Below are 13,695 nucleotides of genomic sequence, written 5' to 3' on the forward strand. Positions count from 1 at the left end.
TGCCTGCCTGCCCTTCACCTGACTAATCTCATTTCTTCTCTTATCACAGTGAAAAAAACTGTCAGGGGATGGCTATAGATAATAAACCGAAATATTAGTAAAGCCTTTGATAAAGTAGCTCTTGTTACTTTTCTGGGGCATAAAAAGAAATAGGTGGGTTAGAAATCAGTACAATCAGATGTGCTCGGAACAGTTTGGGTTATTAAATATATAGATTTTAATCACTTATGGTGCAATGCCAAGTTGGAAGGAGCTATCTAGTGGCGGGCCTCAGGGATCAATGATTGGCCTTGGACTGGTTAGCATTTTTATCAGTGATTTGGTTAGAAGCATTAATACAATACTTAGCAAATTTATCACTGGTACAAAGTTAGAAATGACAGGAGTCAAGATTTATTCAATTCCTGACAAGTTTGGACATTGGGGCCACAAGTATAAGAGAAAATTTGATAAGGATTAAGTTCAAGTCTCACAGCTAGGTTAAAAGATTCATTTGTATTCATAGATTCATGTGTGCTGGGCAGGTGGTACAGAGGGATTATGAGCTAAGAGAGAGGGGGGATAGAGTAAAGAGGGAGAGAGAGGTAGACTAGAGAGGGAGGGAGGGGAAAGAGAAGGAAAGGAGAGAGAGACTGAGATATCAAGAGAGACAGAGACAGAGGTGGGGAGGGAGAGAAAGGGAGAGAAGGAGGGAGGGAACGAAGGAGGAGGGAGGGAGGGAGAGGGAAAGGGAGAAAAGGAGAGAGAGCCAGAGAGAAAGAAAGAGAGAGAGAGAGAGAGAGAGAGAGAGAGAGAGAGAGAGAGAGAGAGAGAGAGAGAGAGAGAGAGAGAGAGAAAGGACGGGAGGAGAGAGAGGAGGAGGTCAAAGGAGGGAGGAGAGAGAGAAAAAGGGAGAGAGGGAGAGAGGAAAAGACTGATTCAATGGATGAGAAGGAAGAGCAAGAAAAGAACTACAAATATCTCACCACAACCAAGGATGTGCTGTCTCCTCCATCATGTCAGAACCTAAAGAAACTGGGCTCAAAGGTAAAGTATACATTGGATCCACCAATTTTATTTTTAAATGTGACATCACTTCAAAAAACAGTGTTATGGATAACGAGTGAATCATCCATGGGGCTGGATCCCCAAATCACTCCTCATTGGGCTCAGCTGCTTTTAAATTCTGGTTTGGAATCAGGGGCCTGGTGGGTTTCCCTCTTAAATGTTCAGGGCTCCCAAGGTTGTAACAATCTCCAAAATACCATAACCTGAGAAAAAACAAACACACTGAGAAAAGGAAACCTGAGGCCATCATCATGGTGACATGTCACCTCTGGCAACCAGCGACACATGACCAAAGCCATTCTGATACCACCTGTTCCCCACCTAGAGAACAATGCTTATCTCAGACACCACAAAGACAGAACATGATCCACCTGCCATGTACCTTCTAGACCCACTTAGTTCTGGTTCAGGAGCCAAGTCAGTCCTACGTAGAATATCTGTGCATGCTTTAAAGTGGGGGGAAAAGGTGTATTTTTAAACCTAATTTTTTTTTTCTGGTTAACTTTTAAAATACACATTTCTTCATGAATCACATTGGGAGAGAAAAATCAGAACAAAAGGGAAAAACCACAAGAGAAAAAACTCAAAAAAATAAAGTGTGAGTAACATGTGTTGATTTACATCCAATCTTCATAATTCTCTTTCTGAATGCAGATGGTGTTTTCTATCCAAAGCCATTTTGGATTGCTCTGGATCACTGAACTGCTGAGAACCAAATCTTTCTTAGTTGATCATCACACAATCTTGCTGTTACTGTGTACAATGTATTCCTGGTTCTGCTTGGTTTTGCTCAGCATAGATTTATGTAAATCTTTCCAAACTTTTCTAGAATCAGCTTGTTCATCAATTTTTTATAGAATAATAATATTTCACTATTTTCATATACCATAACTTATTTAGCCATTCCTCAACTGATGGGCATCTACCCATTTTCCAATTCTTTGTCAACACAAAAATAACTACTACAAACATTTTTACACATGTGGGTCCTTTTCCCTCTATGATTTCCTTGGGCCCCACTATTGGCACTGGTATGAACAGTTTGATGGCCCATTGGGTATAGTTCCAACTTGCTCTCCAGAATGATTGGATCAGTTTACAACTCCACCAATAATGCATGAATATCCCAGTTTTCCTACATTCCTTTCAACATTCTTTTCCTGTCGTTTTAGCCAACCTGAGAGGTATGAGGTGGTATCTTGAAGTTATTTTGATTTTCATTTTTCTAATCAATAGTGATTTATAGCATTTTTTCAAATGATTATAGATGCGTTTAACTTCATCATCTAAACATTGTCTGTTCATATACTTTGGCCATTTGTCAATTGGGGAAGAACAAGAGTTTTAAGCCTCCCAGGAGGCTTCATTTGTTCTGGGGTGGGCACTCACATGGCACCGGACCCTTCAGCCTCAGATGAGAAACAAATCCAATGTGGCTTGATACTTTCACCTTGGTTCTGAGTCTGGAGAAGAGGGGGTTGGTCCTATACCCTTTCCATTTTTTGCTAAACCCTCCTTCCATTTGCTCTGAACCCCTATTCACAGACCTAATTTAATTACCAACTAGCTTAAAAGGGAGAGGAAATCAAACTTTCCCTTTGGATAGCTTAGACCCTATAGTGACCTTCTCTTAAAGAGTACAGTTGAAGTTGACTTGAAGTTCTTCCTCTTTGCCCTCAAGTTAGAAACCAAACAGACAAGTTAATTCTTATGAATTATGATGCCAATCCAATATCATTGACTCAAGGCCCCAGTCCAGTGTATTCTTTCCTATATTAATCACCTGCTAATAGTTTGTATCTTCTCAATAGAATCTAACCAATTAAAGAAATTAGTTTTTGAAAAAAAAATAATAGCTAACTTTATATAGAACTCTCTGTATTCCAGGTACTCTACTAAGGACTCTACAATCTGAATCAAAATTTAAGATATCCCTTCCTATAATGAACAAACCTATATTTCTCTAGGGATCCTCATAGGTGATGCTCTTGGATATTAAGTCAGTTTGCAATTTGCAAAAAAATTTCTCTCAATGAATCTTGCTACTTCAAGAGAAATCCTGCTGGAATTCCAAAGTCACTCAACGAGAGGACAAATAGCCTCAGGGAAAGACCAAAGAAAGAAGGAACAGCTAAAATTTGACCAGAAATCCCTGGAAAAGAGCTAAGACTGGAGGGTCAGTTACTCTGGATTTCTAGAGTCAAAGGCCAGCACCATAGGCCTGAGGAGCTTGAGCATCTCCCATGAAGATAAGTAGTCAGTTGCTTACTAAAAAGGAAAATACAAACCAGTGTCTTCAGGCTAAAAATCCAGGCTTTCTCCTATCAGTCTCAATACTACTATTTGCAAAAATGCAATATTACAATAGATACCAGTCCTTAAAGATTCAACCAGGCAAAAGTTCTTTCAAAGGGAAATTATATGACACAATGGCACCATATCAAAAAGGAGAAAGACAAAAAGAAACAAATATTCATTATTTTTGATGGTTCTTGAGGAATCCAATAATAAATAGCCCAGATAGGAATCTCTCCTGTGGCCCCAAAATTGATTGGGGATGAAGTCCCATAGTGAGTACTGATAAGGTTAGAGGAGCCTTTTCCTCACTCCCAAGTTGACTGAGAAGTTAGATTCCCAGAAAAGGCTGAATTACTGCTCATGCTTCTCTGAGTCTTACTAAGGGGCTAGGATGCCAATCCAATATCATTGACTCAAGGTCCCAGTCCAGTGTATTCTTTCCTATATTAATCACCTGCTAATAGTTTGTATCTTCTCAATAGAATCTAACCAATTAAAGAAATTAGTTTTTGAAGAAAAAAAAATAATAGCTAACTTTATATAGAACTCTCTGTATTCTAGGTACTCTACTAAGGACTCTACAATCATGACTATTCCATCTTCTTAACAGTACCAGGAAATAGAGCTTTTATTATTCTCATTTTACAGATAAAGAAACTGAGGCAGAAGTGAAATGACTGACCCACACTAAACTGTGTTTAGTTTTCACACAACTAAAAAGTGTCCAAGATTGAATTTGAACTCAAGTCTTCCCTGAGTTTAGAGTCATCATTCTATGCCTGTGGCACCTCCTAGCTGCTGTCTAGGCAAGTTCTAGGAAATTTTCTGAGATGATGAGAAGAGAACAGACCATTCATCCAGCATCTGGAGACATACTTTCCTTTACAGTTCCTCAGTTCCTGAGGAAGAAAGCAGTTGCTACAAAGTTTCCTGGGGAGAAAGCAGTTGGTACAAAGTTTCCTGAAGAGAAAGCAGTTGCTACAAAGTTTCCTAGGAGGAAAGTGATTGCTACAAAGTATCTTCCTTTCACTTCTGATACAATGTACCCAGGAACTAGGAGTGAAACCAGATTGAATCCACTCTGCCACAGCTCTCAGAGCTACTTGCCTCTGGCCCCATTCAGCAACATTGAGATCTCACAAAGCACAAGCATCCCTCCCTGGCCACCATTCCCTAGGTGTCTTGTTTCCCCACATTAGAACAAACTCCTCTAAGAACAGAGAATGAATATTGTTGCTTTTGTATTGTTATCCTCAGAACTTAGCACAGTGGCCAACATATAGTAAGTGCTTAATAAATGTTTGTCCTTTTTTTCCTTCATTCATTGCTCCAAGTCAGGCAGCCAAGAGAATGGATGTGGGTCAGGATCTTGTCATAGGGGGATCAATTGTGGAGCTAAAGAGAAGATGAGAAGGTAAGAAGGATGGTGCAAAAGCTTTATTCTAGGATTTGAAGGGAAGTCATGGGGAAATCAGAGTAGATTGACTCTGTTTGGTACCATAGAGCAGGCCTAGAAGCAATGGGTGACATAGCCAAAAAGTAAAATATTAATGCAAGGGAAGAAAAACCCTTCTTCTCATTCCAGCAATCTGGATTGCCTTGTAAGGGAGAGAGTTCTTCTCAGGAAATTTTTAATTGGCTGGATAATGATCTGTCAAGGGTGCTAGAGATGAGATTCCACAGAGATCTCTGAGATTCCAGAATCACAAAGGCATAAAATGAGAGACTTTGAGGTCACCTGGTCCAGGCCCTCTTTGCAGAGAGAGGAAGTCACTTGCTATGTTCACCCAAGATATCGTGACAGTCAGGATCAGAACCAGATCCTCTTTGTCCAAGTGAAGTCCTCTGTCCACATACAAAAGGCAACATCTCCAGTCCTAAGACACAGACTCTGTGAAAAGAGGGTGGACCTGCCCACATGGACCCCAGGAGGAAAAAGTGGTCCTAGAACGAGTCAGAGTGGCCAGTGGCTGGTGGTACAAGGCCTGGACAGGGTGGGATGAGAGCTCCTGCCCGCTGCTTGCCTCACTCTCAGGGCCCTCACAGCCCAGAGCATTCTTTGGAGCTTCAGCCAAATGCTGATCCAGTTGTGAGCTGTGACCTTGGGAACTGAAACACACATTCAGAGAAAGACTTTCAAATGACTGACTGGAGGCCTCTGTTTTATGTTTCAGGGTCTTTGAACTCCTTACCTCTCTCCAGCGTCTTGGAACACGAATTTGGGGAGCATTTAAAGTTAACGATTTGATGTAAAAGGAGGCTGTGCTTTGATGTTGCCCGGGTAATTCATTGCTCTCATTTATATATTCTAAGTTGGGGGAGACAGTCCCGCCAAATCAAGGAATTTGGGGAAATAAATAACATTTTGGAGAATGGAAGTAGATGGTTGCTTGGTGAGGAAAAGGGATCAGTCAGGCTTGGAATAGCCAAGGGAGCAGAAGGCGATGATTAATGAGAGGCAGCTTCACAGGCGAGCACCAGCAGAATGGGGTGACTTCACTGGGATGACCGATTTGGGAGGATCTAGGCAGCCCGGAGCTAGTCTGGACAATCCCCAAATCCCATAGCTAAGCACTAAGAGCGGGACAATCCACAGAACGTTGTCATTTGGCGTCCCGCCACCCAGAGGCCCCAGAGGATGGACCACGATATGATAAAGAAAGGGGGTGAATATTGAGAAGAGAAACACTTCAGGGGTCCAAGCCATCCCCTCTTTCAGAGAAGCTCGTGATTCAAGATTGTATGAATGTCTGTGGCTATTTTATTATGAAGATTTCTTAATTTATTTATTGTATTGCCTGCTCATTTTACATTTGATGTGGCCAGTTAGAAATGATATTAGGATTAGTTGCTGGCCTATGAATTTCTTTTATATTTACTATTTATCAAACTCTCACTACTATTATTAAAACTTAGGAAGAAAGAGTGGCCCTATGATTCCACGAATGTAGGGACTCTTGGCTGGAGAAACTCCTTTCTGTAGCTTAGCATCTCAAAGTTTCATGAATAGGTCAAGTGACTTCCCCAAAGTCACTGAACCTCAGTGAATTAGATTTGAACCTGGTTTTCTGCCTTTGAGGCTGGTGCTTTATCCATTAAAGAACATCATTCTTGTTTCCTTCTTATTTTTGTAGTCTCACAGCTGGACAGAATCCCAAAAGACATGGAGACCAAGCCTTACTTAAGGAAGAAGTCTTTTCTCCACCACCCTTACCAAGTAAGCATCTGACCTCTTACTTGCAGACCTCCACTGATGGAAAAGTCACTCCACATGGCAGTTTATCTCAATCCCAATGGCTCTCCCCATGAAGAAGGTTTTTTTTTTAAACATGGAACCAGGTGCTTCTGTGTAATTCTCGCCCATTGCTTTTGGTTGTATCCTCTGTATCACTGAATATTCTATTGTCATGGATACAAGAGGCAAAGATGGCTTAATAGATAGACTGCAATCAAAAGAGACAATGATGGCTTAATAGATAGACTGCAATCAAAAACCTAGGTTCGTATCTTTCCTCTAATTCTTTCTGTCTCTAACCATCAATGTCATCTAAATCCACTTCACCTATAAAAATAGCTATGATGACACCGGAGTCCCCAAGTCACACAGTTTGGGTGGCTCAGATGGAGGCAATGTATGCGAAGTGTGCAGCATAATTTAACATTGTAGAGACATTTATCATTACCTATTGTCATCCTCAACATTTCCCTCTTTACATCAGATAAAAATAATCCTTGAGCAAATTGCGATATTTTATTATTCCTTTATGTTTAGTGACCAACAAATTATTACAGATCTTGATAAAAATAATGGGTTTTTTTTTCAGGGAATTAAAGCATTAGGAGTCAATCCCATCTTTAGTATCATCAAGAGCACTCTAAGACTCCAACAACATTCTTAAATCAAGTGTGGGTTGGGAGAGGGGTCCATGTTACATCCTAGCCAGTGTGGGTGAAAAGACTATCTGCATTAGCTTACTGGTTCCAGTTTAATGACTTTGCTGAATTTGCATCTATTGTTTGGTTTCTAGTTGTCGGCTGGAGATTTATCATCTTATCACTTAGGAGGAAAAATTAGTCTCTGGTGAATAATCCCAGTCACAATATCTTTGTGGGACTATCCTTCATCATGTGCTACAAGTTTCTATTTTCTTGGCAAAGTCTTCATGAACATAAAAGTCCAAGCTCCTTAAGAATGAGCTTGGTTTCTGAGGTCAATGATATTGCTCTCTTTATGTAAACAAACCCACTGGATTCTGTCATTTGTTAAAACATCCATGCTGCCATATTGTTGGGGGTCTTCATGTGGCTTCAATCCTGTAGGGACTTTTGATTTTTTTTTTTTTAGTTTAGCTGATTTTTTTTATTTTTTATTAATAATTATAACTTTTTATAGATAGTACATATGCCTGGGTAATTTTTTTTTTTTACAACATTATCCCTTGACTTCTGTTCCAATTTTTCCCTTCCCTCCCTCCACTCCCTCCCCTAGATGGCAAGCAGTCTTATACATGTTAAATATGTTATAGTATATCCTAGATACAATATATGTGTGCAGAACTGAACAGTTCTCTTGTTGCAAAAGAAGAATTGGATTTAGAAGGTAAAAATAACCCGGGAAGAAAAACAAAAAATGCAAACAGTTCACCCTCATTTCCCAGTGTTCCTTCTCTGGGTGTAGCTGCTTCTGTCCATCCTTGATCAATTGGAACTGAATTAGATCTTCTCTTTGTTGAAGAAATCCATGTCCATCAGAATTGATCATCATGTAGTATTGTTGCTGAAGTATATAATGATCTCCTGGTTCTGCTCATTTCACTTAGCATCAGTTCATGTAAGTCTCTCCAGTCCTCTCTGTATTCATCCTGCTGGTCATTTCTTACGGAACAATAATATTCCATAACATTCATATACCACAATTTACTCAACCATTCTCCAATGGATGGGCATCCATTCATTTTCCAGCTTCTAGCCACTACAAACAGGGCTGCCACTAACATTTTGGCACAGACAGGTCTCTTTTCCTTCTTTAGTATCTCTTTGGGGTATAAGCCCAGTAGTAGAACTGCTAGATCAAAGGGTATGCACAGTTTGATAACTTTTTGGGCATAATTCCAGATCGCTCTCCAGAATGATTGGATCAGTTCACAACTCCACCAACAATGCACCAATGAGGGACTTTTGATTTTATTCTTATATCTGAGATGTTTCAGAGGCTCTTTTCAGTGGTAAACCAAAACCACCTATATTCAGTAAATTTACTGTTATATGTTTACTTTCCCCCCTCTTTATTGGTATCATTTATGCTTAGCACAGTGACTGACACATAATAGGTAGTTAATAAATGCTTATTGACTTTCTAACTGATTTAAACATGTTCTTTTCACATCTTTGACTTTATGCTTCCAGTAAGTTTCTTAAACATCCACCTTGACATTCTCCTGGGGTGGAACAGTCGACCAGAGCAGTGGCGGCAGTAAATCTGGGGCAAGGGTTGGCACGAGCCGCAGGAGGGCAGGTGGCAGAGGGCTGGCTTGAAGGCCTATTGGTGATTGTCTGCCCAGGACAGTCACCCCCATAGGACAGGGGTCAGTCTTTCCCCCTCCATAATCCTACTCTCACCTGGAGCTTGAGCCTTTCCCACTCCCACTCTTGGGAGAGCGCCCCATGGCACAAACCAAAGGAACCCGGACTCTGTGCCATTAAGACGAGGGTGTCCTAAGCCAGAGCCATGGTTCCATGATGAGAAGTCATTTCCGAACCCCTCAATTCTGCCAGCACACCCTTCTCGGCTGGGGACAGTGCACCCAGCCCTGTCCCGGCCCCGACAGCTGTGTGAGCCATCTGTAAAAGGGGCGTTCGAGGACCCCGAGCTCCTATTGGCACCCACGGTGGGGCCTGGGATTCCTCAATATAACCTCAGTCGTTTCCCACAGAACTGCGGCAGATGACGGCCGCTCACGGGAACAGGCCCTTGGATTCATTTCCTGAACATTCTCACACCTCATTTGGGGGGAAAAAAAGAAAGAAAGATATTCAGCAGAGCATCCAACTCAAGATTCCAGCGATTCCCTCCTCCCCCCCCCCCCCCCCACAGCTGTCGTGGGTGTGAGGGTCACTGCTAAGGGGCAGGAAGGCTTGGGAGAGGAGGAATTTCTGAGTGTGAGAAAGAGAAACGCAGAAAGGAATGGTGTCCTCATTGCCGAGGGCCGGGGGGCCGAGGGGAAGCCTGGGAAGCCTGGCCCGGCCCATCCGCCGACAAGGTGGCTGCACTTGGGCCTTGCTGTACCTGCCTCGAAGGGAGCCCGCCCCCCTCCCCCACTTTCCCATGGCCTCCATCCCCATACCAACTCACTGCTAACTGCATTTTGTTTTGAATAACGTAATCCCAAGAACCGAGCCTCCTCTGCCCAAATGGAAACTTCGTCTCTCTCATTTCCAAAACAGCCAGAAGCTTGCTTTGTTTTTCTTATTTAATTTGTCCCATTCCAAGTTGCATTTCAGGAGGAGAACCCAGCTTGGTCTTCCCCAAGGTCACCTGCAGGGAAGGGGCCCCTCCGGTTGGAAAAGAACCAAATGCTTAATGGCTCCAAGTCTGAAAACGCCTCATTTCTGGGTCTCTCACAGGCAGGTCCCCCCTTCCTCCACCCTCCGTCATTCCAATTGCCCTAAGAGGAGGGAGGGAGGCAGGGAGGGAGGGAAAGGAGCAACTCTGATCGCTAAAGCAGGCCCTGCCTACCACAGGCTAACAGGCCCGGTGGTGGGCGGGCAAAGGGCTCTTCGCCTCAGTTGGCACTTCTGAAAAGTTAGGTCTCTAAAGGCTTTGCCCAAGCTGGGATTTAGGGAGCCTGGACCGGGCCCAGGTGCTCGGACTTCCAATAAAGCTCCTGCTGATGCATCAAACAGCAAGAAACGCCTGAAGCTCTTTGGGGCTCACACCCTTTCCCCTATCACACATACACAAACACACACACACACAATCACACGTCAACACACATACAAATCATTCACACACACCCACAATCTCACACAAACATTCACACACACACACACACCACATCTTCACATAATATAATGTATCACACACAAAAACTCACAATACAAATCATACACTCACACAACCTCACACAAATGCTCACATGTACAAATTTACACCACACATTCACACAGTATCACATAGTACACACTCCAAAACTCATACATACAAATCATACCCACAGCCACACAATAAGACACATTCACACATATATAATCTCTTTTTTTTTAATTTTATTTTATTTAATAATAACTTTGTATTGACAGAATCCATGCCAGGATAATTTTTACACAACATTATCCCTTGCAATCACTTATGTTTCGTTTTTTTCCCCTCCCTTCCTCCCCCCCCAAGATGGCAAGCAGTCCTATATAACACATACATAATCTCATACAGAATCCCAATAAAAACATATACATACCATATACACAATCACAGACATTCTCTCCCTCTCTCTCTGTCTCTCCTTCTCCTTCTCCCTCTCCCTATTCCTCCCTCCCTCCCTCTCTCTCTCTCTCTCTTGTCTCTCTCTCTCTCTCTCTCTCTCTCTCTCTCTGTTTCTCTCTCTCTGTTTCTCGCTCTCTCTCTCTCTCTCTCTCTCTCTCTCTGTTTCTCTCTCTCTCTCTGTGTGTGTGTGTGTGTGTGTGTGTATCTGTCTCTCTCTGTGGCTCTCTGTCTCTCTCTCACACATACACATACACACACACACATACATAAATACACACACATAGAGTCCATTTTTCACATGCTGCCAGATTTATCATCCTTCTATTTATCCTATGTCTGTTAGTCCAACATGAAAAGTTCTTCTATGGCATCCTCTTTTCTAACAGCTACTGTTCACCCTTCCTCAAAGGGAAGCCTGACAGAGTGGGGGGAAGACCAACTGAAAATCAAGAGAATTTCTGCATCTACCATTAGGATTTATGTGACTCTCAAAGAGTCACTCCTTTTTGAGCCTCAACTTTGTGTTCTGAGAAATGGAATCTACAGGATGAGCAGGAAGGGAAGTTTGAGACTTGTGCCATTGGTGGAGGAAGCATCCATATTGCAGATTTAGAGCTAGATGGGGCATTAGAGGTCACAAAGTCCAACACTCCTAGATTCTGAAGGTCTCTGCCTGTCTCTCTGTCCAGAGGTCTCCTCCCAGATCCAACATTCTCCATCTGAAAGTTCCCTGCCAGCTTTGACATTCTAATGTTCTAGATTTGGACCTTCTGTGTTCTCCCTTCTGGGCTCTACCATTTTCTGCCCTCAAAATCCTCCTAGGATTCACTTTTCATCCTCTGATCCTTCCTCACTCTCTCATGCTATGACTTCACAATATTCTCAAGCTGAACATATGGTCCCTATTTACATCCCATGATTATGAGGACAGCAGAGAGCCTCCTTGCTGCCTTTCTCCTCCAGAGCTTCTCCCTAGAATAAATAGCTTATTTCTCACCGCAAACCTGAAAGGTGAACCTCCTGTGCTAGAAAAGGCATCCCCACCTGCAAGTCTAAATCCTGAGCAAATGACCTGGATAGCTCCCAGCGTTCAGGAGAGTTTGGCTTCTTCCTGCTCCTTCGACAGAATGATGAGTTTCATTTGGTCTGAAATGTGCTGAGTAAGCCTTGGCAAAGTCCTTGCCCATGACCATGGCAACTTCCGGCTCATTTATTGGAGGCCAGATGGGAAAAGGTAAAGGAGAGACCTCAAGACACGTGCACAATTGCTGGCACATCTACAACACTTGGAGGTTTACAAAACACTTCCTACACAATGATACCTGAGTCTCCCCCCTGCCCTGTGAGGTCAGAGTTAGAGATCTTATTATTCTCATTTTCCAGATGAGAAAGATGATACTCAGAAACGTTAAGTGCCTTCTCCCTTTCTGACTTCTCTTTTTCACCCTAAACTGTCCCTTCAAACCATCCTTGCATAGCATAGACTTGAGTCCCTACCACCCTGGTCACCTTTTGCTGGACACTCGTCACCTTCTTCCATAGTGCCAGTGTGGGATTCCACTCCCATCCTCCCTGAGGTAATTATAAGGCAGTAAGTGTTAAGGGCTTCACACAATGAAGTTTTACTACCAGGGAACTCTTTATGGAGTGTGAGCCCCTCTTTAATTGGCTAACCACACCACAGGGGGCTTTAAAGACAGGTAGAATTTCAGCAGTTGACTTAGCCCAGTAGTGGGGGACTCCAGGTTTGGGAGGGTCTTGAGGAGGTAGACCCTTGCTCAGGTGCCAGAGGACAGCAAGAGGAAGGAAGGGCAATCCTGAAGGTTTGTTCTCTCTTTCCTACTCTCCACTCCCCTTGATCATATCATGATCCTCATTGAAGAGAATGAAGCAGTAGGAAAGAATGTCTCCAAATGAAAGAGATTCTATGTGCAACTGCAAACCCAGACTCAGACAGATCAAAATGGCCCTGGAGGGAGAGAGCAGCTTCCCCTTTTACAACAGACTGGATCGCTAGCTTGACATTCAAAAATATCCTTTTAAAAACCATGAATGGTGACTCCAAACTTTACGCTCTTCTTGTTCTAGAACCGGAGAGTTGATTTTCCCATGAGCCAGTGGCTCTTTGTGGGACAGCAGATCCCAGATTTTGGTGGGGATGGTTCCCTGAGGCCATTTACCAACTCCTTTTTCTTTCACCCTAGATTCATGTCATTGATTCAATAAATCCAAATGTGGGTAATAAAATCACCATGTAAAAGTGAATCTCAATCTGAAACATCCGCCTAGTCATACTTCATGGGCACCAGGGCAGCCCTCAGATGCTTATTCCAACTGCTTTTTCTAGCTTTTATCTAGAATCTTGTGACAACCGCGCTAGCACCCCAGGACACCCCAGAATCAGCCGGAGTCAGGATACGCAAAAGTCCTTAGTCTCTATTCTTGGTCTTTAGACACAGGACTGAACAGGATGGAAGCAGAATCTCCGCAACTACCTTCTCCTTTGTCTACTGCAAAGAGAGACTCTCTAGTCTTACTCCACCCCATAGTCCTCCACCCCCTACAATCCTCTGCATACACAATCACGGAGCCAGCACAGGATAGTGGGAAGGACCATTTTCCAAGTATATGCCCACAGAGTATTGTCCAATCAGTAGTTAGCCCTAAGTGCAACGACTCAAGAGTTTCAGCCCTCTACAGAATCTCACTTCTATTTTATAGTGATCACCTGGCCCCTGACAACTGTAGGGCTGTCTTAGATTTCACTCCCTTCTTAGCATTTCCTGTACCTTTAAGGAGTGTTGAGGTGTCTACACTCTCTACCAAAGGCTCCTACTGATAGTGTTCTCTTAAGTGTAGTGGGGTCCCCC

This window comes from Antechinus flavipes, chromosome 2 (genome assembly GCF_016432865.1).
Source record: "Antechinus flavipes isolate AdamAnt ecotype Samford, QLD, Australia chromosome 2, AdamAnt_v2, whole genome shotgun sequence".
NCBI classification, from domain to species: domain Eukaryota; kingdom Metazoa; phylum Chordata; class Mammalia; order Dasyuromorphia; family Dasyuridae; genus Antechinus; species Antechinus flavipes.